This window comes from Corvus cornix, chromosome 10 (assembly GCF_000738735.6).
Source record: "Corvus cornix cornix isolate S_Up_H32 chromosome 10, ASM73873v5, whole genome shotgun sequence".
Classification (NCBI taxonomy): domain Eukaryota; kingdom Metazoa; phylum Chordata; class Aves; order Passeriformes; family Corvidae; genus Corvus; species Corvus cornix.
The window spans coordinates 15,544,672-15,569,463 of record NC_046340.1 but is presented as its reverse complement, the minus strand read 5'-3'; the positions used below and the strand labels follow the sequence as shown (position 1 = coordinate 15,569,463).

Here is a 24,792-nt window from a genome sequence, read left to right as displayed (position 1 = left end):
TTTCTTTGCATGTTACTTGGTAAGATGCTCAAAAAATACAGCAGATGGAGAGGGATTGTGCTCCTTTTTATTAATGGGTAGGACAGTTGGCAAATAAAAATCAGTTCTTGGGATTGAAGTGGGCAGTTCAGCTACAGAGAATCATATTTTTCTTATTGTCTACATTTTGTAATGGAAAATATGGAAATTATTTCTCTGACTTCAGCTGAAGAATATATGAAGAGGATAACAGAAGAAATCTGTGATAATCTTATGTACATAGCTATCCACCATGACATTTAATTTTTTCGGTCTATGGCAAGGTTACATTTATTGCAGGTTGCATTCGGTGCTCCATAGTGTTGTCTTCTTTAAATCTTGCAAAAGATCTAATTCAGTGGAAAAGGTAAAAAAAAAGTTTTCTCTTTCTTAGTTTCTCCTCATAGTTTAAAACATGGAAGAAGAAGTGGAGATTGGGGGATGGTTTGGTTAATAGGTTGGTTGGTTTGATGGTGGATATTTTTTCATCTTTTTAGATGAGTTTTAGTACCAACTACTGTGCAGATACACGTTTGTGTGCTATACACAGAAGAGCAGATCCAAGAAAATTCTTAGTAGGAAAATTTACAAAATGTATTGTGTGTTTCGGGTAAGCTTCAGTAACAAACCACATTTGTCACTAAGCCTTACAGTACTTTCCATGTGTAAATATATTTCCTTTAATGTATTCTGGCCTAGATGTTGTGTCTCAGATGAGAGAATTAATTAGATGGGGAATTCCAGGGCTGGATTATGTCAATGGCAAGTGAATCAACTTCTCTTCAGTTGCTGTTCTTTTTAAGATTAGTATGATTACTCTCATTTTACAGGCGTAGAAACTGATTCGGAAAAACGGAGTTACTTGCATGGGTTTGTAGGAGCCTTTTGAAGCACATCTGGCCCCATGTAAAGGAGGATGCTGGGAGCACCAAGCTGTTCCTGGAACTGCAGTGTGGGTGCCAATTAAACATCTACTGTGCCTTGGGGCAGACAAACAGCTTCAGAACCTTTGCAGGTCAGCTCTGTTTGTGGCAGTGTCTGCTGCACTTAACACATGGCTGTTACTTGAAGAGCGTGGGATCCACACTGTAAATTCATGGCCCACTTTACAGTGTTTAGTTGTGCTTAGATGTGCCTGAGATTTCTCTTTCCCCTCTTTCCACTTTCTCAAGCCAAGTTTTGATGTTGTCTTTTGACAGCTGGAAACATTGAGGAAAGGAGTGAGGAGAGGGATTTGAGGCAAGTGTTGTTTTGTGTCCCATTGAAATGCAAGTGGCTCTTAATGTGACAGGATGTACAAGCAAGAGGAAAAGAATAGAGAAATGTGTGAGCAGAGGTGAAGAACTGTCATTGCTCTCCACTACTGAATAGGCAGAGTAGGCTGATGTCATTGTGACCATAGGAACAAAAAAACCCCAGAGAGATGCTAGGCTTGATTACATCAGTTCATAAAATGGGCTTTGCTTTCCTCTTTGCACTACCAGCTTTGATGCAAAAGCTGATGTAATGCAAGAACTCTTAGTAAAAGTGCAAAACAACCATGTTGTAATTTTTTTAGCTTCAGAGAGGATTCTTTGTTATTGAAGGAATGGTGATTGTGCCACTCATTTCAGTAAGTACCTTTTATAACAGTTGACTAGATGATGTTCAGCTGGACTGGCAGAGACATTTTCATCTTCTGATGCTGTTTCTACCACAATCCGTAGTTGAAATGGAAAATTTTGCTTCTTCATCTTCTTTTACACATACACAGGAACTTAAATAGAGAAGAATGGAAGTCGTGCATTATTTTAATGCATTGAAATGTGCAAATATACTTCCTTTTTTTGTTATTGAACTTCCTGCTTATTCTGCCGATATATATGAGAATTTGAATGGGTCCTACTAAGAATGCTTATTGAAGCAGGGTTCCCAGCTTGCTGCAGTGGGGGACTGGGGCTCAGTTTGAACACCTAGACTGGCCAATACCGAAACATCTGCTATTTACCTTTTGCAGTTTGTTTCAGGAACGTGCGTAAATAAGGCTCTGCACCCTTACAGGGCTTTTTGCCAAATGAGAACTTGAATGTGTTTTGCTGTAGGTTAATGATATACGAACATATAGATATTGTAATGAAGTTTTCTGGGGATTTAGTAAACATGTAGTTGTGTTGCAGAACTTTTTACTGTCTCTGGTAGATGGTAACTAGCAGTGTAAGATTGGTCATCCTGTACATATCACATCTGAATTTCATACTTTACCAGCATGGTTTGAGAAATACTTAGAATGGGGCTTTCACAAGGACTGAGATGATGTGTACTGGGGAATGCCCTTAATAAAAGTGAACCATTAAGGGTGTTGTGAAAATAATATTGATTTAGCACATGAGAAATAACAATAACTATTCTATTTAGCATAATAAAAAATGTGGAGGAGGAGGGTCATTTTTGGAGAGGAACTTGGCATTGTAAAGAAGTGAGTGCATCCTGGGTCATTTTGCCAATGAAACTGTATAACCATGTAAGCATAAAACTCAGCTTGGAACACTTAATCTAAAATGTTGGGCATTTCTCCTTTAAAACTCTCTCTTGCCTGCTTTTGAAAAAGTAGAGTTAGGCAGTTTAAAATTTTGTTCCTTATGCTGTAAAAATAGTTGTGGACTTTCTGTTAATATCATACTAAAATCATCAGACAGTTCTGTTGTTTACAAGAGAAAATAATTTTTTGATGTATTTCATTCTCAAATTAGGAAAAAACCCATAGCTGCCCACAAAATTTACAGTTTTCCAAAGAGTATAGGAAAATTATATTAAAAAAGAAAAGGGAGGAGGGGTGAGAAGCAAGCATTCAAATTTCCATGGAAGCTCTGTGTTTATGTAAAGTACAGCAGCTGCACTGCAAATTCCCCTCTCTGGATGACCTCAGTACTGAACAAGACAGCCTGTTCTGGGTGCAGGTGTGATTACTGAATTATTTGTTCTGTTTTAGTGTCAGTCAGTTACAGAGAAGTATTATGGGTAAAATTTGTATCCACTGAATAAAGTGAATTGGTAGATTTGGTATTCCACAGTTCACTATGTGCCTTCCTGCTATTGCAGAAATAGTTTATTTTATTCTCTTGAATTGCATTAGTTAAATAGGACGGACAAGAGGAAGTGACTCCAGCAACAGCCTCTGAATACATCAGGCAGGCAGAAAGGCAGGATTGCACTGAAGATGGTGCTGGACATAAAAGACAGTTTTGACAGCTGAATTAGGATTTCTTTTTAAGAGGTTTGTATATGTTGTTGGAATTGAGAATTTTAAGTTTCTTCTCCTTGCTTCATGAGAAATAGAGCTGTGAGAATTGCTCGCTCCTAACACATGCGTATCCAGTCAGCCTTGATTTGACTGTGATTATTCTTGTGAACTTGCCAGCAGTTTTCCAACCTACCTTAGATCACACTGGTCTTTGCCAGGTGTCTGTACTTATTTATGTTCTGTGTGCCTTTTATCTCCTACCAGTTTATGCAATTTTATAGGAAAATCCTTTTCTTTCATTAGTGTTTAGTGTAGACTGCCAGAGAGCAGGACTAATGTATTGAAACGTGGCTGCTTTTCTCACACTTGTCTCCAACCAGACAGGTGCAGTCAGACTGGGAAACCCAGGTCCCTGAACACCCAGTGTGCAGGATGTCGTCTTTTCAGGATCTTGGAGGAATCAGCACAGATCTAGAACCCACAAAAGCGAGTCCTTGTAGAAAGATGGGTGTAGTTTTCTCCGAATAATTAGCAAATTAAGTTTCTGCTTTGGCAACAATTTAAGAGAGAACTATACACCATAAGATGCATGACTTCAACACCCAAGGCAAACTTGCACTTCTAGGAGGTCTCCCTTTTATCGCTCAAAGGGCAATAAAAGGACATGGCATTTCAGGTGGGTGGTAATCCTGTAAGGCTTAAAGGAGTGATGGCAATAGTGTCTTTATGCATCCACTATTCTGATCCTTCTTTCTTCAAACATGGTCCTGACAGGACTGGCTTCATGTGAGGCACAGAGCATTAGTACAGAAATGTGTCTGAGAATTTAACATTTTTTAAAAGGAAAGGGGATTAATATTAAGATTCCTATGCAAACAGCAATGTACTCATAAACACTTCTGTGTTTAATGGGTTTGCCATTGCACTGTGTGCTTTAAGTAAAAAATAGATGGAAAATGGAGGGAAGTTTCCTGAGACTGATTTTAAATACTGGTCTTGTTTCTGATCCAGTGCAGTTTCTTTAAATGGTCTGACTCTAACTGAAGACATGTAGGGAACTAGATCAGATATCTCTGAGGATTTAACAAGGGGTTTAGGTGGGTAGTGCATGATAAACAGGTCAAAGGAACACGTAGTCCAGTGTACTCATACTGTAGCATGATTCTCCTGAGCATGAGAATTGCCTATTTTTCTTTTAAACCATCTGAAGCAGATAAATCTTCCTCAGGAAATTGGTAATGCATTCATGGTAGGACTTGGAAACACATCAACATTCTAATGGTGGAAAGCAGTGGAAGAGGGATTTGGCAGGGTCACGGACAGCTCGAACACCACCCACTGCTGTTGGTGTTGAGAGTAGTGAGACACTGTGGTAAACAGCTGGGATTTCTCTGAGTCATTCATTCTCCGTTCCCACCTCATCGCTCTGTCTACTGTGTGGGTGGCCAGGTACGTTTCTAGGCAATGAAGTCATTAAAATTGATGTCACATCTCACAGTCATGTTAAAGGGGAGAGGGGATATGATTGCATCTTTCTCTTACCCGTTTTGGAGCCTTTTTGCACTCACCTACCTGATGTACATGACCATCAGTAAAAAAGGCAGGGAAGCAACACAGAGATGGCCAGTTATTGTCCCTCATGAGGATACCATGGCTTGTATCATTAGTCTCACTTGTCTGTGGCATGCCAGGCACTAGGCTGCACACCCCTGTTAAGGTGCAGGAATGGTCTTTTTCAGAAACAGAATTGTGAATGTCTTTGTAGCATTGTATTCGTTTGCCCACCTGCTTTCTCGGAGATGTGTGGTGGTTTTGGATTGATAACAGTTGATCTGATCAAGGGTATAAAGGTTGATACAATTAGGGGCATGTTAACTTCAGCAGATAGTATGGTTTGTGCTTGAATCAGTTCTGCCTCCTGTTGAGGAAAAACTGGTCCGGTAAAGAGTATCAAGGCTGGGTGTCTTGGAGCTTGCTGAAGGTCACAAGTCAGGGTTCATGGTGTGCTCACTGTCCTGCACTAAAAACCTGTGTGTATGTTAACACCAGGATTGGACATTTTGCTTCAGAAAAGGTCCTCCATGTAGAAACTTAGGGCAAGGTTGCTATCTCTGCATGAGGTTACAGTAACCTGGAATAGTATTTTGAGTATATGTTCTTTTGTTGGTGTAAGGTAGAGCAGAGAGTCATTCTGCTTCTTTTGCTAACAAAATCTGACACACCTGAGCCCAGGGTGGCCAGCTGGAAGAAGATATTGAAACCCCCCGGTGAGTGAGGTAGTACCATCCAACATTCAAACAAGTTATATATAAACTGAGATAAATAAGAATTGTTTCTTTATGATCTTTGAACTTGTTTGCATGTTTTTCTTTTGTTCTTTCAGGTAAGGCAGTGAAGTCTTTAACTGCTCCAGAAGAAGAGGGTCTGGAAAGAAAATGTCTCTGGCAAATAAGTATCAGGTAACACTGGTAGTGGGGAAGCTTCTTAATTTTTAAAATATTTATCTGAACCAGTCTTGATGAACTGAGTTACACCTGAATTTGAAGTTACAGATTCAGAGGAAGGAAATCTTGAGCTCTTACTCACTAAAACCAGAAAAGTGCCTGCTTTTCATTTTTATGTAAAGTGCTACTGCTTTTGATATGCAAATGGTGCACTGTACTCTGTAACCTCAGTCTTCTAGATAGTAAACGGAAGGGCAGAGAAAAATGTGTGTGGTGCAGGAATTCAAATGATGTGGAGGCAGGGTTCCTACTCTCTTTCACAATGCAGTCCTAAATTCCAGTAAAGCACAAAGAGATCAAATCAGCTTGGACTCTGAGGGCAAGGATTGCCTGGTGTCGTAAGGGGCATTTGATAATTCCTACATCCCATGAGTATAAAAGGTAACTGAGATGACTGAATGTTAAAGTAGCTGGAGCAAGCAGTAATAGAACTGAGTGGGTTGTAGCCGAGTGACAGCTCATCATATAATCATCATGTTTTCCACTTAGAGCATCTCTGAAAAACAAGAAAGATGGTTTAATTCTTTTTGGTTTTCCTCTAAAAAGAGATTTTGAGTAATTGTTTTTTGGAAAACTTTCATTGACATCTGAGCTATAGGTACCTATTTTGAGTGATAGAAGAGTTATTGCCTGTGGTTCTCTCACACACACCCCTCATTAAATCATAGGGAGAATTTCCCGTAGTCATTTTTCTTTTTCCTTAATTGCTTTCTCTTGTACAGAGGTCAGGCTGGCTCTGCTGGCATTTCATGGTGTAGAAGCAATCACTGAGGAAAGCACAGACTCATGCAAGTTTTGGTGCCTTTGATGCTCTCCATTCTTTCTCCTGTCCACGTCTCATCCCTGAGAAGCTGCCAGAAGAATCCCAGATGGGCCACCTGCGTGGCTCTCTGAGGACAGCCTCCTGCCCTTCCCATGGCTCAGCTGTACCATGGTGGGGAGCCAGGCCATTGTCCCCCCCTTCTCCCTTAGTCCTCAGTGCCAAGAAGCTGATAGAGGAGAAACAATGGTTCTGTGATTATATAAAGCAGTAGCATGTTCCCAGTTTTTACCGGAAGCTCTCACTAACCTCTAAGTTAGTCTTTTTTTATCATTATCAGGCTTTATTAGGTGAAATAGGTTTTAAAGGAAAATAGGTCTCATGAGATGAAGCTAAAATCAGTAGGAGATTACACTTCATGCTGTGAGTCTTTAGGAATCTATATGTACTGTGTGCTCTAGTTTTGGATTGGGAGCTTGTCAGGTTTTGTATCCAGAGGTATGCTTTGCAGTTAATAAAATATGATTCTTTTAAAAGTGAAATTGCATTTATTATTTCTAAAAGTGAAGCTGTCCCTATGAAATTGATGAAGTGTTGTAAAAATGTCTTGAAGGGTGAAGCTGTGGCTGTGTTTCCCTGTGAAGTCAGCAAACTGGGTGGTTGATGCAGAGTGTAAGAGAGTAACTTCAGTTGCTTGCTTTTGTATTCTTTCAGAAGGGGTAGCTCTGTTTGTAGCAGTGCACTCCACGGAATTGCTAAAGTTTGTGTAGCTCTCTAGCAATAGGCTCTCCTACTGCAGCCCACCACTGAAGTGTCTATATGCCTGTAAATTGCTTTGCTGATGGCTTTCAGTTACTGTTGGGGTGGGGGGGTTCCATGTGTATAAGATTCAGAAATAGCTTTTTCTCATAAACTTAGGGCAGATAAGTTAGCTAGAAATCATCAGAAATTAGGAATATACATGTCAAAAGTCATTCATCTTCTGCCACCTAGGAATGAGTGAATGAAGGACATACATTCTCATTTAATTGAGAATTCTGAGCTTTCACTGGTGAGGGGGAAAAAAAACCCTACTTATTTAATAGTGTTTTTAAAAGATGAATAAAGCCTAGGTGTTCACAGTATTGGAGAGGTAAAAATAAGCTTGATGATCTTGTATTTATTTCTCAGTCATGTTTACAGACCACTCAGACAATCACCAGAGCAGGTGTCACCAAGTGGCCCAAACCAGTGGTGCAGAGAAGGAAGAGGAATCCACCTGTTCAGGCCTTGTGGGTTTTAGCTTCACCTTTGAGTCAGTGTAGACTACTTGTGCTGGGAAAGTGCTATAAAGCCGATAGGGGGAGGCTGGGGATAACATCCTTTCTTTGTTCAATTCAGATTGTGGCTATTTTATTTCAGAAGATGAATATAGATAATTGATAAACTTGAGAGTTGAGATTTGGTATATTTCTAGCATGGGCCTGGAGAAGTGCCTTTGCTTTTTGTGATAAAAAATGTGTAGTGTTTAAGGTCTTAATTAAAAGAAGAGAGTTTTCCCTTGTAAAAAGGTGTCTCTAGCTTTCGACCAGTCAAACATTTGCTGTGGTTTTTGTGACTTCATGCTATTACTACAGATGCTAACACATAACCAGATGGCTGCCTCAAAGTGCTCTAGGAGCTAAAGGGAATGTACAGAAAGCTTTCCAATATCTTGGTGATCCTGCTTCTGTCACCAAAAGCTTCATGAGTCATCAGAGATTGTCACATTTTGGTTATGCCATAAACAAGACACAGGTTGAATTTTTGAAAGTATTAATAACCTTTATAGGAACTTACTGTAAATGTTTCATGTTCTTTCCAGAAGAATTTTCTTGTGGTTGTTTCAGTTTGACTCTAGTGCCATTTGTTTTTCTTTCATTATGGATGAATCATCAAATAGCTGAATGTAGAATTGAATACTGAGGTCAAATTCATTGCTTGTATTGGCAATTGACAATTTCATTTAAATCTGTAGTTCACAGTTATAACAAACTGTGGCTTTTGCTCTGGCCTCTGCATTGAAAGACACATTTGGTGTCTCCTTGCCCATTGTTTGTGCGGTCATATGAATTAAACCCAATTAGGAAGACACCAGTATACTTCCTTTCATTTTCCTAACCTCTGTTTTATTACCCAGTGGATGCATGCAAACATCCAGCGATGGTGTTAACAGGAGGCAGAGAAACCACGAGAGACTTTCCTCTGCAGTCCCTTCTGTATTTATTCTTTCCCTTCAGATTTTTGCTATCTGGAGAGAGACTTCTCCTGGCTATTCTTTAACTTCTGCAATTGAAACAGCTATTTTTAATGGACCTTCAGAGAGACCAAGGGGCACTTTGATGGACAGTAACACTCTGAGTAGTCCTTCCATGTGTGCTGTTTCTGAGTGTTGTGAGTGTGCAGCAGTTGAGCAGGATGAGAGGGCACCAGGACAGCACAGCAGCATTACTGATGCACCACTTGCTCTCAATGATTTGTGGGTGTGACTGTAATGTGTGTGTGAAGGAAATGCTGCTGTTGCAAAGGAATCAGATGAACTCACAGACTTTGAGCACCATTTCTCAGCTATAAGAATTTTAGTGTGATTATGTGTACTTGTACAATCTGCACCTAACAATAGAAGCACTACAGTGAAACTGAGGCGAAGTTCGGGTAATGTTTCAGTCTAGAAGTTTGAAATAAAGGCAAGAGTGGAAAAAGTATCTGGACAATCTCTTTAAAATGTCTAAACTTAGCATTTTGGATTGCTTCCTATAATGCTGGGAATCAAAGGTGTGTTATCTTTAGCCAAAAACAACAGTAAAATTTTGCATGTGAGATTCAGTAGAAATTTGTTAAAATGTGCATCTAAGATGCCAACAGCATGGAGTTATATCTTCATTTTCTAAACCTAAAATACGTTGGTTTTTTGACCACCACCACCACCACTTGGAAATACTCCGTGTATGAATATGGAGCCTACTTATTTCTTTCTGGTCAGGTTACCATGGCTGTTTCCCTTTTCAGTGCAGTTCCACAGAATACTGAACTTAATATTCTAGGTGGCTGACATGAGTTCACCAGGTGAGAGCTCAGCTCAGCCTGTGGAGCAGGTAGTGTCTGAGGGCTTTAAAGATGTCCAGCAAAGCTGTGTTACATTGAAATAAATTTGTGCAACAGCATATACTTGGAAAAAGTGTAGCTGAGAGAGTGGAAAAGGAAAATAGCAAAGAGTTTGTTAGTCTGTCTTATTTTGTAAAAGAAATATATTTAACAAATATGTGGATTTTCTTACATAAATACACAATTGCTTTTTTTTTATAGAGGAGGAGGTGTAACTAGGAGGGATAAAACTTAAAAGAATTGCGAGAATTCACAATTCATATTCTTAATATTTAAAAATAATAAGAATGAAAGCCCTAAAAACTTTACAAAATTATGTTTTAAGACTTTGATTAATGATGCATAGATGAACAGAGAAGCAATATTTAGTTAGCATCAAAGCAAAAATGGTATTTGGTCACAGTATTGCTAAACAGGCTGTAAAAGAAGACTATATGCAGGTCATTTATGCTTTCTTAGCTGGTAGAGGAGATTAAAACTAGATAAACTATAAAATGCTCACATATCCAGTCAGGATACAAAACACTTGAGACAAAGCTCATTAAACCACTCAGGTCTATGCTTCATGGTTAATTTACTTAATATTGAGGATTCTTTTAGATCAGTCTGCAATGCTTGTTGGTTTTGGGGTTATTGTTTTTTTAAATCATATTACTTTTTTTGAACAACATTAGTAGTTCTGAAGGTGAATTTTTCATGAGTAGGAAGGGACTAAATGTATTGGATCTGCTGGAATAATTTAGTCAGTTCTGCCACTGACAGAACTGGTCAAACTGGTGGAAAGCCAGCCCTCTAAACTGGATTTTGAGGTGTATTTCCTTTGTTTATCCGAACCAAACAGGAAGGGGGCTGGATTCCTAAGAAGCTGTCATCTGATGTACATAGCATAGAATTATTTTTTCCATAATAGTGCTACAGGGTTAGAGTGTGTCGTGGGTATGACAAATGGATGCAGAACAGTAAATTACTGTCACTTTTGGAGTAAAACAGTAAAACTTTTCTGCTTTTCTGCTTTTCTCTCCATCCTCACAGGCACATGATACTGCAGAGCTTCAAAATCAGAAGTAAATCAGCCAGACAGTTGCCTCCCGCCTTCCTAAATAGGCAAATATATTAGAAACAGAAAAAGGGCCCTACCTACCTCATTCCTGTGAGTAGCTATAAATTTCCCCTCCACCCCTCAAATCAGCATCTGCCAGGTAATTGTTTTGGAATGCTGAGCATAAGGATGTAGCAATGAAAACAAAAAAATTTAATTTGTTTTCTTATTGACAACAATTAAGCGTAGCCAACCAAAGAAACCAACTAAAATTATTAACAGGCTACCAGCATGCCTATCGCCTGTGGCTACACAGAGCTGATGGGTGATGCATTTTTACTCATTAAATGAACCTTTATTTGTGCTTCCTAAAGCTTGGATGCTACATAAGTTCCTAAAACCATCCATATTGTTGCCATTTTAAACTGCTGCTGCAGTTGATGTATCACTGCAGAAGCTGTTTTGGGCTTAGTTCTTCACTTTTATATTTCTTAGCAGTTCATTCTGTAATAACGTGGTGTAACCCACTGTGAGGCTTAAAGATCCCCAGAGTGACCCCCTTCGTCAGTGCAGTGAACGGAACAATGTTTGCTAAATAGCTGCTGTGTAGCTGATACTCACCTGCTCTTGATTGCCTTTTCCTTGCTGACTTTTCCGTCCTTTCTCCAGGGAGAAGGTGGGTTTGCTGTTGTGGATGCCTGCCTCATTTGCTTCACCAAAATGAGTTAGGGCATGCAGGAGAGAAAGGAGACTTTTGCAAGTAGAACCTATCATGGTGAGTCAGATTTTGTCCCTGCTTTTGCTGTAGAACTTCTCAGTGTCGCTACATTGCTTAAAGAAAACTGTTCACACAGAAGTCTCTCTTCCCTGCAAGTATGTTACACATAACACTTCCTTGGCAGCAGTGCTGGACTGAGAGGTTCTTCCCTACTGCTTTTGCCTCCCCTGCCACATGAGGTCCACAAAAGTGCTTGGGGGGAGCCTTCAGGAAATTAAAGCAGCAAATTGAATGGAGCTGAAAATAATTACTCTCTACCATGTACGCATGAAAAGTATGAGAAACTGTGGTCTGTAGTTTTGATTTGGAACCACAGCAACTGTTTGGAACATTATACTAAAAATAAGTACGTGGGAACTGTGTTTTTAATTTTGAGTTGCTAAATACTCTCTAAAATACCTCGTAGAGATTAATTTCCATTACTACAGTTTAAGTTTCCTGTCATCATTCACTGGGATTGTGAAGGAGTCCCAGCAGAACTCCTGACAGTTCATAGCACTGCAGCATGGACATTGTATCTCCCCTGGTATCTTCATTTAATGGATTTGTTTCTAATTTTGAGGTTTAACCTTGGGTTTGAAATTCACTGCAAAGAACTTTCTCAACAGCAATAGGAAGTAATGAAACATAGTTTGCTATAGAAGCATTGCCCTTCTCCCTCCTCCTCCTTATCATGATAGTTCTGTCTGTCTCATGTCATGCCTTCTTTATTGCCTTCATTTCTCCAGGTTTTCCTAGCCTTCCACTTCTCTGTTATCTCAGTTTTCACATCATCTCAGTACCTTGTAAGGATGTGTCAGGTCAAGCTTCTGGGCAGAGGCCTCCCACATACTGCACTCAGATCGGCCTAAGCACTTGTGCATCTACAAGTACGACAGTGTTGAATTAATTCAGGATTAATTTAAACAAAAGAAAATGCAGTATCTTCTGCAAAAATGTTTACTTACAAGCAAACCTTCATATCAAATACGTGTAAACAGACTGGATTGTGTGTGGATAAGCAGAGAAGCAAAGTTAGAATTCAAAAATCTTTCTTTCCTACTTTCAAGCATGAATTTCTCCAGTTCCTGTGTTGTTTTGGGGTGTTTTTTATTTTGTTTTTTTTTTATTGTCTCTGACTGCCAAAGGTCTTTGCTTGAACATAGATTCTACGTCTGTTTCTGCTTGAACACAGATTCTTTGTCTCTTCCTTTCAGAAGTGGGACTTGATGTTCCAAAGTGTTTTAAGGTTCTTGAGCTATTGCTGAGCTCATCAGTTCTCTCTATAGCTGATGCACAAATTTTTTCCAAGCTTCACCCTCCTCTGTGCATACTGGATTTTATTTAAGCTGTTGAGGATTAAGTATGGTATTAGTGAAACCTTTGGGATTCTTGCTGAGAATTGTATAAGTAACCATTTTGATCACGGAGAAGAAGCTGTATCCATGTGTTGCATATAGAATTTTTCCTTTGGAACCATTGTCACTTCGGAAGTCCTTGTGGGTTTGGACACTGCACTCAGAATTAGTGAGTCCCAGTCTTTCTACTTGGGTGTCAGACTACTTTTATTTGTCCTTGCCAGATCACCAGCACTGAACAGATTGCATTGCTCTGTTCTGCTGGGACAAAGTCAATCCATGTTAATGGCTTCTTTAATCTTTTAAATGTGATTATTTTATTTGGGGCAGTGGCTCCAGCCAATTCCATTCTCTTGCTAGGGATAGTAGTCAAGTAGAGATAAGCCGTGCCTGCATAAGACAAGTCAGACTCTAATCTTGCCTCATTTTGTGCCTAATTGAACTGAAAAATAAAAATCTCTAAACTTGGTTCTTGGAAGTCATAACATTGCATGGCTCGTGCGGTTTAACTTCTCCAGCCTTGATTTCAGGTGATACTGGTTGGCACTGTATATACTATTAACTCTTATGTATCTAATCTAAACCAAATTTATCCAATGTATATTGTTTGTGCATCTGAATTGTCTAATTCTACTGTATACTTTTGTTAGATTTCAGTTTTTAAGGTCCAGAAGAGTAGAAAATTAGACTAGACCAAGGAGCCTGCGGACGTGAAGAAAAAGGAGGAAATTCAATTATCTATTATTCCACCCTGCATCTAGTTATGTTTTTTTTTTTTTTTTTAATGGTAAAAGTCTCTTTTAAGCTATTAATTATTTTTTTAAAAATACATCCTTCTTGGATATTCCTTTTACCATTTTTACAGAACTTATTTCTCTGGGTGTCCCCTGATGCCCTGGTTTAGATGGCTAAATCTTCAAGTTACGGGTGCTGTTTTGTTGCTGTCTTGAACTGCGGGAGCCATTCAGGTCCTACTAAGCTCAGTGTCTACTTGAGCAAGATGGTGTTCTGGCTTGTAAATAAGCCCAAGTATCTCTCACCCTTTCTCCCAATGCCTCCCCTGTGCTCCTGCTTTGCAAAGGTATTTCCAGGTTCTAGTTTGTTTTACGCATCTGCATCAGGCATCTGCTGTTTCCAGCAGGGCTGGTGACAGCATCACCCAAAACACAACAAACTCCTGCCTACAAGTTGCTAGCAAACTGCCGCCTTGTAGGCCATGTAGGACATGTAGGCCATGTCCCAGAACTTTCCTGTAGTGAGGAGGTGGTTATCACTTTTAATTTTCTGATGCAGTTACTATAACTTGTAGTCAGAGTGATAAGACACAAATGTTATTCCATTTTATTTAAGTGCCATCTTGGTTGTTGCTGTGGTAGTATTTTTACAGAAGTTGGCTTATTATAGAGCAGTGGCATTTGGTTTTGCAAGTAACTGGGACATATTACCTGCCACTACAGGCAGCTTACTCTTGAATTCATCATTTGGCAGTTACTGTTCATTTTAGCTGATTTAAGATGATGTACCATTTGATTATAGTCTGAATTTCAATACTGAATTTGCCCTAGGAATCCACTTTAAGATACAATTAATAAAGACTAACTGCTGCATTAGGATACTTGGGCAGCTCTGCCTAATGTGGGTGGAAGTAGAACTGTGTTTTAATTATAGGCAATACTCTGTCATTTTGAGATTTAATTTCTAGTTGGATTGGTTATTTTAATAACTGTCTATTATCAGTTACAATTATATTACATAATAGCAACAATATTGTTATAGCAAGAGGTACATACTGTCAGTGAGTGCAAACATGGAGACGTAGAAAACATAAACATTCCAGTCAGTGCTCTTTACCTCTGCTATGTGCCTTTACAGTTTCCATCAGTTATTTTGTCAGTGTGAACTCAGATAATTTACTCAGTTCCCATGAAATCAAAATACTTTTGCTATATATTAGAAGTAGAGTAAAATACTTCTAAGTCATATTCCACAGTGAGAAATGAGATTCATTCTCTTTTGCAGAAATGGTTTAAATCCTGTTTTTTACCACTGAATCCATGTCTTTAAAGCACAAACTTCACAGAGCTTTTCAGGCCAGTGTATTTCTTCTCTTAGCCAGTACTGTCCAAGGTAATTTCTCATGGAATGTCAGGAAATTTTTGTTTGTCCTGAAGATTTCATTTTCACAGTAAAACTATTTTTCTGAGGTAGGTAGTTCAAGAGCTGGATGAAAATAATTAAATGTATCCTTTAAAAAAACTGTTCTCCCTGGACAGTCTAACCATCAGGATGTAATTTAATGTAAAAATAAAGACTGGTTCAGTTCAGAGCAAGATCCTGACATTCTACAGAAATATATCTTAATCTAAGAAGGCCTTAATATATTATACCATGAAAATTACCAATATAGAGCAGTAGAAGGATACAGTTTAAGTATTCGATGCAGTATACTTTTATAGTATTTATACATTCCTTTTATAGTTATTTAGCATGAAGCCCATGAGAATTTCTTTTCCATTGGTTTTGCTGTTAATAATATGATGTGTATATTAGTATGGTGTCTGCAGACAAAAATAGAGACAGTGGCTCCATGATGAAAGTACGATCTTTGTCTCTCTTGAGGTATTACTATTTTAGATAAGGTAGTTAGAATATCTTTAATTTCTAATGTGTTAAACCTTTAAAATCAGAACAGTTCAAAATAAATATGTCCATCTGCTCTAGATGCTGCATGGGTTCTGTAACAGAGTTTTAGCATTGCAGAACTAAATTATGGCCCAGCCTTAGTTCATTCAGAGTCATATTCATGAGTAAATTCATCTGGTTTTGAACGACCTCTCTTGCAAAGCCTAAAAGAATTTCAGTAAATTAGACAAAAGCTATCCATACCTGATCTCTTGGTGTTATTAATGTATATGAGGCCAGAGAGCATATAGATGGAGAAGCTGGCACTGTTTCTATTACTAAAAGAAGAAAGAGCCAGTTGATGTGTTCATAAAGAAGATAGGGAATAACTTGTTTCCAAGTAAATCATCTCCTCTCACATTTGAGCTACCTCTGTATATTAAAGCATGAAAAACTGACATCATTTTTTTTCACATGGATGTTTAAAATCTTTGGAAACTTTACCCAGAGAGAATAAAGTTTTGAGTAACTAAAGTAAGTTACAGCGCAAATTAGACCAGTAGGATTCTAAAAGCATCTCTTCATGGAGCAGTTAATTCTTTACAGAGGACTAGGGGAAACTTAACACTCTTATAAGCTGAAATGACATTTGCCAAATAGCAAATTTCAAGACTGAAAAGGGTCAAACAAACACTGTGGTGAAGTTCCAGACACTTATTTCCTGGTCACATTTTGCTAAATTGGGAACTGAGTCTACATCCTTTGCAAAATGTGTACGGCATGCAATTGTGTTCCAAGTATTGTTTCACTGGAGGCTATGAGATTTGGCTGTTTGATTTGTGTTATTTATTGTTGCTGTGTTACAAAAATGAATTGTGCACTGGTGGTATAATAAACTAGTGAATGTCTCATTTCTCTTATTAAACAAGCAGGGATTAAAAGGATGTCTTATTAAAATGTCTTGGTTGAAAAGTTATGTGAGTAATTGGATAAATTTTTATGGTGAGGTATTTTATTTTGTGAGGGAATGATCTTTCCCTTTATGCAGAAATTAAGAGAGACACTCTTTTCAGCAATTGTTGGTTAAAAGAGATTTTACTGCATACAAGAAATCATTTCAATATTTTTTCATTGATTCTGAAAGCATCTGCTGGATTGCTCAATACTGTGATGAGACAATTTGTTAGACACAATTTTGATTCTTGTGACAAAGCATTGCTGAGAGGAGGTACCTCCCAAGAGGAAGCCAATTGTCTCTTTAGTGAAAGTTTGGCCGGTAGAGAAAAAAGTCCCTGAACCTGGCACGGTACTTCTCTTCTACACAGTTTGACAGAAGTTGTCTGGACAGTATAGTGCATACATGTGTCTGGGCTAACTCTGGGATGTTCTGGTGGCTGCTGAAGTTTAGGGTATTAAAGGACAGAAATCCAAAGAAAATGGTGCTTCCTTCTCTCTGCTGCTTGCAGAACAATTTCCTGCAAAGCTGATAGGATTTCCCAAATAAGTTTTCTCCATGTGGAACTGGTTTATGTGAATTCGTAGATATTAAGTGTGCCTTGAACCATGCTGGTCTTTGTGTGTTGTTATTAACCAGAAGTAGATAGATAGATCCAGACAAAACTGAAGAGATTGGCACCTTCAGCATTGAGATCTGCCTTCTATTTCTGAAAAATGTTGGAGCTATTTATAAATTTGGAAGATCACAGGCCTGTATGTGGCTTATCATGCTTATGCTTGTTAGTTCAGCTTCTGATGTACTATTGTAATTACCTTTATTCCTAGCTTTCACAAGCACAAGGCTGTTTTTCTATTTTTAAGGCCTTCTGCAAGAATACTGGATATTTTATCTTCACTGAAGTGCTGTGGCACATTGCAAAGGATGTATAAGGCTTAAATGTTTCTCTTTATTCCTCTTCAGAGTACATAGTATACATTGTGCTGTTTGACATCATAGCCAGCTTAGTAATGCCCAGGCAAAAGTTTCCACGGCCTAGAAGGGTGAACAAAGTACTATAAAAGCTAAACTCCAAATTTCATCTTTACACCTCTGCCTACAATGAGCAGGGGAGCTGAAAAAGATTTCAGTGTTTTTTCAGGCTGTTTAAAATATAGATGCAGGAGAAGGAAAAAGACTGCAGTTCCTCCCAGCTCTTCCTTAGCACATTAGCAGTCTTTAGAGCTCTGAGTTTTTCCTGCTCAGCCAAAGCATGCCGAGTCTATCAACCTGTCTACAATCTTAGCATTACAAACATTACTTCATTATTGCTTTTCCAAGTTAGCAAGACAAAGTGATATAATTCCAGCAGTTCAGGTATTTGTCTCCGCCAGGTTCCTCCAGTAAGAAACCCAATACACTACAGTTTCAGTCCTTACCTTTTTGTCTCCACATGGAAAAAAAAGGCCCTTGCTGAAGCCTTTGCTTCCGTAGATGTGTGTGTTTGTATCTCCTCGGTGTTTAACAGATGGATTACTTAAAGGAAAGAACTGAGAACAATGTGAGCAAATCTGTCCCTTAGTAAATTCTTGTAGTGGTTTGTAGAAGACCTGATAGGACAGGAAGATTTCCAAGGTGAGTTTTCAGTGGTGACACTGGCTGGAGTGACATTCTATGAAGTGTCTGACTTTCCATAGGTAAAGTATTATGGGAACGTTTACTGCTTATCTCTAAGTAGCAATGGCAATTATAATATAAATTCTCTGAATGCCTTTCTGTTTGAGAGCTTAAATTCTATCATTTGAATTACAGAGAAGGTACAGAGCCAGATTTTCAACCTCCTGCTGGTGATTGTTTATACAACTTTGGGCCTTTTGGCTGTGGCTTTACTTCAGGAGACTGTCTAATTTAATCAAGCACACGTGGATTTGTATATGTGGAGTAGATATTCAGTCACATAAGCTGTGTCAAAATTTGCAGATCAGATTCAGGACTGAAGTTGCCCAAGAAGTTCTTTGCAACTAAATCCCTTTTAGAGGAAATCTATTTATTAAGTGGTATTTTTTTTTTCTTCCTTTTAGTTAAAGTCTCTAATCTTTGGAGGTCATCATCATTAATGTTATGCATAAGAAAACAGTAGTTTCTGAGTTGCATATATTACATTACACATGAGCAGATCCATTTCTATGTTAATTAAAACGCAAATACGAGTGGCATGAGCTTAGTTCTGATCCAAGTTTAACTATTTGACTGATGGTAGTGACCTTCTTTTCTTGACATACCACTTTTACTTTGAAGCTAGTGCTAAAAAAAAAAAAAATTATTATCAACTGGGTAAAGTTCAGCTTGTACCTTTTTACATTTTCATGTATCATGAACTCCCCCCACAGATAGTTTGCTTTTCAGTGTGTACTGACTGCAGCTCCAAGAAATGAGCTCATTCTGCCTGTCATGAAATAAAGAACACTGCTGGTTAATTGACTGGTTCAGCAAACAGAAAAGCAAGAGGTTTTTCCCAAACATTTGTGCATGAGAGAAAAGCTGACTCAAATGAGTGAATATTGCACATCTGCTGGTTTTGGCTGGGGTAGAGTTAATTTTCTTCACAGTGTCTGGTATGGGGCTGTGCTTTGGATTCATGCTGAGCATGGGGTTGATGATTTAGAGATGTTTTTGTCATTGCTGAGCAGGGCTCACAGGGCCAAGGCCTTTCCTGCTTTTCCTACTTCTAGGCTGGGGAGGGATCTGGGGGTGCCTGGGAGGTTGTGAGGAGATGCAGCCAGGACAGGTGACCCCAACTGACCACAGGGATGTTCCAGACCATATGACATCATGCCCTGATGTATATATAAAGTTGGGGAAGAAGGAAGAAGGGGAGGACTTCTGAAGTGATGGAATTTGTGTTCCCCAGTCACCGTTCTGTGTGATGGGGGCCTGCCCTCCTGGGGATGGCTGAACACCTGCCCAACTATGGGAAGCACTGAATTGATTCCTTGTTTTGCTTGGCTTTTCCTGTTAAACTATCTTCATCTCAACCCAGCAGTTTTCCAGCTTTTACCCTTCCAATTCTCATCCTGGTCCTGCTGGAGGGGGAGTGACTGAGGGGCTGTCTGGGGCTGGGCTGCTGGCTGGGGTTAAGCCACAACAGCACATATTCCCTGTCTGTCCGGCTGACTGACAACCAAAAAAAAAAACCCCATCATTTTTTCAAATAGGTTTCTGCAAAGCTAAATAGAAACGAGAGTTCTGCTTCTTGCACTGTGGTTGGTCATTCCTTAAGCCACCAATTTGAAAAGCTCATATAGTTGGGTTTTTTGCAGGTGATGGAAGCACATGGTTTCAAGCAAACTCTTTTTTGTTGGTTGGTTTTTTCCTTGGTTGTGTTTTTTGTTTTGTTTGGGGTTTTTGTTTGTTTGTTTTTAGTGGGGTTTCTTGGGGTTTTTTTAAATTCATGTGGTTTATATTCTTGTCTGTCTGTTGAGCATCTGTCTTATGAAACACTACTGACCTGTTGTTGGGGGACCAACTCTGCATCAAATCATAATTTTCTCTCTTTCCCTGCCTCCCACCCAGCCATTTGTGTTTTATATGAAACCTAAATGAACTTAAAGATCTTCATTGAAATTGTTCCTGCTCCACATCCACAACTTTTTATTCTGAACCAGCAGTAACAGAATTCTCTCTCCCCTCCTTGCATTTCTGGCTAATAAGCAGCCCTGCTAGTCAGGCAGAGCCATTTTCTGCCATGAGTTTTTGAATAATTCCTAATAAATTGGCAGTGGGTATTGTCCAAAGTGCTGAAACATTTGTTTCTAAAAATAATCAGCAGCAACTTCCAATCAGCTCTGCTATGCATCTGGCTTCTGATCAGCAGCAAAGCAGAGGAGTTGATCAATGCTTTTATAATAAAGAAAAAGAAATTAAATGTATGAAAGAAAATAGATTTCCGGATAGCTTAAAGGATTTTTTTTTTTTATGTATCTGTCAACTTTCCAGGGCTTTTATGACAAAAAGCAGAGAAAAATACAGGTATTTCTGAAATCCTTTCAGGATCCAATTTAAGATGTTTAAAAATATGTATTTTTCGATGCGGCAGATTAAATAGAAAGATATTTATATGCTGAAGCTTGCAGTAAGCTTTACAAACCTGTCCTAATTCCTCAGAGTGATGTTGTTATCACATTTGTCAGCTAAGGCTCAAGGAGACTGCAAATTCTTTTGTATTTTCCTCTCTTTTTCCTGTCTGGGAGTTTGTGATGAGCTGTTTGTTTCAGAAGAGATTGTTCTTCATTTAGTTTACAGGTGCTCTTTTCATATGTGAATTTGGTACATAAGTTAAAAAAATGCAGGCACTGTTGTTATTTTTTTTTTAGCTGTTGCCTGTATACATTAATATTCAGTGTGGTGATGGGTTTTATTCCCCCACCCCCAGGCTCTATTTTGCAATCAATAGCATTTTCCATGTGTTTTTTCCTGGCATTATGAATTTCCTAGTTTGTACAGTGCTATTTAATTCCATGTCCTGCTTTTCCATAGAATGCAATAATAGATGATGACGACAGTGGCAATTAGAACTAATGGTCTACTTCTTAGAGATGCGGAATATCCATTAATCCTGTTGAACTTGGTCAGAAATTAGGCTATTTTAACATCAAACTTGGAATATCTGTTAGTTGCTGTTGCTTTTTTTGTGTATACAATTCTGCCGTGTGTTTCCTTATAACACTTTCCTTGATTCATCATCTTTCAGTTCTCCTTGTTGAGCCTGAGTATTTCCTATTAATTATTATTTTTCACATTGCCTGAATTACAGGAAAAATCACAATGGTAGAGGTAGTTACAGCTTATTTATAGTGAGAAGAAACTTAGTGTGTATTACCAAATTGATTTGACTAAATGAATGAGGGATTTTTCTCACTGTTTAGGGCTTTTAAAAAAAAAAAATTGATGATTAGCCATTCTTAATACTAGATAACTTCACATTTACTTCACTACATGACTTTCCTACTGCAGGACTTTCAATTACCTACGTAATTTAAGTGAAACACACAGTTGCTATACTTATATTATGGATCTTCAAAATGTTGTGAAATGAATCATTAATTTCTCAAATCTTTATTTTCTCATTTGTATCTCTAGCTGTTTTAAAATCTTGACGATGATATTAAATGATATTTTAATTAAATATTACTAAAACTAATTTATTAATTTATTATATATATTATTAAATCATGGGGGTTTTAGGACAAAAAGCAATTAAATCTTCTATTCTTCTTGGTTTCATTTTCTAAACTAAATGCGATAACTGAGGAACATCATGTTTCACAGAAATAAGGGTGGGAGTCACAGGGTTGGGGGGAAATTACCCAGTTCTGTTTTGCTGCAGTGTGTGTGTGTGTGTTCTTCCCTGATGGAGCTCATTTAGCTCAGCACACACTGAGCTGATACTCTGGCTTCTGCTTAATTCCAGCATGTTACACGTATGCCTGGCACACTTGCAGCTTCCTGTTCTTTCTATCTTATGTGTACCTAAGGACTTACAAGGACTTGCTTTTTGTACATAATCTGAATTTCAGAAGTTCAATCCTGCTGCTATTTTTAGGGTACTTGTAAGAGAGAGAACTTTCTCATCAGTCTGTCACTGAAGCTGTGGGATGAACCAATTGAGGGGATCAGTATTTTTAAGAGGAACTTGGAAAAATCACCATTATGTGTTTTGCCTTGATGTGAGGAGCAATGTAACGTGCAGAGTAACAGACAGTCAAGCCTTGTGTTTAAAATAGCAGCTGAATTGTCTCCATCAAGGCATGGATGTGCTGCAGACTCCATTTTTAAAGACTGTACTGAACCCTTAATCGCTGACTGTGCACTTGACATACAATTAAGCATTTGAGCTTTTCCCTAATCTCTGTGTACAAGAAGATAAAGGATGCTTGGAGACTTGTATCAGTAAGAGTATTTATACAGAGCTCATACTGCTAACACTTTTGATGTCCTTTAAGCTTCTATCTTCATATCCCTGTCAGCTCAATCCACTGCACACATTTTCTGAGTCAAATTGGCATAAGCCAGGAAGAGGAGAAATGTGTTCACATGCAAGAACACTGGCCACAGTAAGACTTTTTTCTAGCTAGAGGAGAAATCCTTTCCTTCATCAGTAACTTGTGACAGATTCTAGAGACTTAGGACACAGATAAAGCAATAGGTGTTTCTCATGTAGTGATCATAAAGAAATTTCAAGTGATGAAGGTTCAGAAGAAAAAGAAACTGAGTTTGTGCCAGCACTTCAGACTGTGCTCAAGAACTTGTCTTCGAAAATTTAGATCATTGAGGTGCTGCCTTACTCTGGGCGTGAAAACCCCTTCCTTCAGGGGATCTTATTATTATTTCTTGAATATTACTGCTTCCCTATTATTAGAGATATCTTCTCCCTCATATGTTCCTTGGGCTACAGTAAATAATTGCAAAGAACCAATGAGCAGTGAGCAAGGCCTTGTAGTGAATGTAGGACTTGCACTGAAGAAGCCAAGTCTTGACAGAATCTAAGCACAAAGCTGATGTAACAGAAGGTGATGATTTATGTCTGGACTTACAGCTACTTCAGTGTGCATGTATGTAATAAAAATAATGGAAGCAAGCACACAATTGAGGTGTGCTCACTCTTGGGGAGATGCTGATCCACATTCAACAGAATATTGGCAGAGGTTTTCAGCAGTGTGCAGCTGATCCTAAGCTGCTGAGAAAATTGTAGGAAGTATTTCAGTCCTGTGTCAGAAGCAGAAGTGTAAAATGGAACCCCTTTTGAGTTCAGAACAAGCAGTGCATGAGAGTCTTGGAAGAGAATTGAGGTATTTCTAAAAACTGAGTGGAGGAAGCTTCTTCATCTCCTTGTTAGTGACTATTTTGAAATGTCAAATAAAAGTAGAGGAAAATGAGTTATTGTGGATATTCATTCTTAACAAAGAACATCTCTGCTCTCTGTCCTCAGCTGATTTTGTCTCAGACTCTTACCTTCTAAAGACCTGTTGGAGATTGAGCTCTTTGATTTGCAATACATATGTAGCATCTTCAGTCTGTGTTTCAATTTCTTTTCTAACTTCACATAGAAGCTGTTGCAGGGACCATGCAAAGGTAAAAAGATAAATTCAAAATTTGTGCCCAGAATGATGAAAGAATTGCAACTGAAATTCCATCCTGAACCTTTTCATATCTCATGATAGTTTTATTCTGAGCTTTTATATCTCTGTGTATTTTGTTGTAGACCAAGTTGGGGTCATGTAGGGATCATTCTTAGTTTCTTGGCCCACTATACTGGGGAATACAGCAGAGTAAGCAGTATTTAGGGTTGATCTTAAACTGGTGAAGCTCCAGTGTATGTGTGAGAAAGGCTGAAAAGGGCTGAGCTATGTGCATGTCCTTGTGCCCTGACCATCACAGTATCCATGGTAATCATTTAGATAACTTATTTACAACTGCAAGCTAATTTTTATTTTATTTTAAATGGTATATTGTGATATAATAAAATATCTACTGAAAGCACATTGGCTGAGTCCTCTTTCAACAGAAGAAGTCGGCTGAGTGTTGGGAAGTGTTTATTATTCTGTGCAGCAGATGTGTTGAACAAAACTATAAAAATGTTTCAGTTGTTGTTTGTTAACATGTAGTTGAGAAAAAAGGAATATACTTTGCTTGTTTATTTCCAGGGCAGTGATAAAAGTTACATCTCCTTAGCAGAAGCATCATCATTTGGCTTTGAGGGCTGGATATCAGAGTTTTTAGTTATTTCCCTGTAGCTAATGGGAGTTTCATAGAGTAGATATTTTAGTTTGTTAATATTGTATAACTGGAAATGTGGAGGCATATTCACACTCGATGGTTATTTCTATACCCTGCAGTCCAAGCATCCTTGAAAGTGTTAAGAGTTATTAAAGGTTGCTTCTGTGAGTTGAGGGTTTTACAGCTGTTTTTTTAGGTTCCCTGAGGGTGATGAAGAGAGGGTCACAGGTGAATGTGGTTTGACTGCATTTCCTTTGCAGTGTATGAAATGATGTTTTTTATGTCGTTATGAACTTTGAAATAATTTGCTTCAGTGTGAGGGTATCTGTGGTGTGCTACATTCATAAGTGAGTTCCAACAAAGAATTGAAGATAATACTTTGGTCAGATTTATGGTTCTTGCATGGAAATATGTCACAGTGAAGAAAAAAAAGGTAAGAATCTTATTAAGTCCTATATATTATTTCACATACACCTGAGTTAGAGTTGGGTACATTAACAATTGTTAATTTAGGTACTTAACTCATGTTACAGTTGAGTTGTCACACAGACAACTGGGAGGTTTTGCATAAAAACCATTATCTACTGAGATTTGGTTACTTGTGTATGTATTCTAGGAAATAACGAGAAATAACGTTATGTTCTGCTTTCGTATTCTAATTCTCACAAATTTGTAAAAATG

At 38.4% G+C, this 24,792-nt stretch overlaps 1 protein-coding gene across 4 annotated transcripts in view; it reads left to right on the top strand.

Annotated features, from left to right (window-relative positions):
• Positions 1–24,792, top strand: part of OTUD7A (OTU deubiquitinase 7A) — a 128,768-nt gene that overhangs the window by 51,535 nt on the left and 52,441 nt on the right. For 3 of the 4 annotated variants that reach the window (XM_019280832.3, XM_039557519.1, XM_039557517.1), the window contains 3 exons: positions 5,622–5,697; positions 10,658–10,775; positions 11,334–11,439. The gene's annotated coding sequence lies outside the window, so the exon portion shown is untranslated. The remainder of the gene's footprint in view (positions 1–5,621; positions 5,698–10,657; positions 10,776–11,333; positions 11,440–24,792) is intronic. The other variant, XM_039557518.1, reaches the window with a different exon arrangement.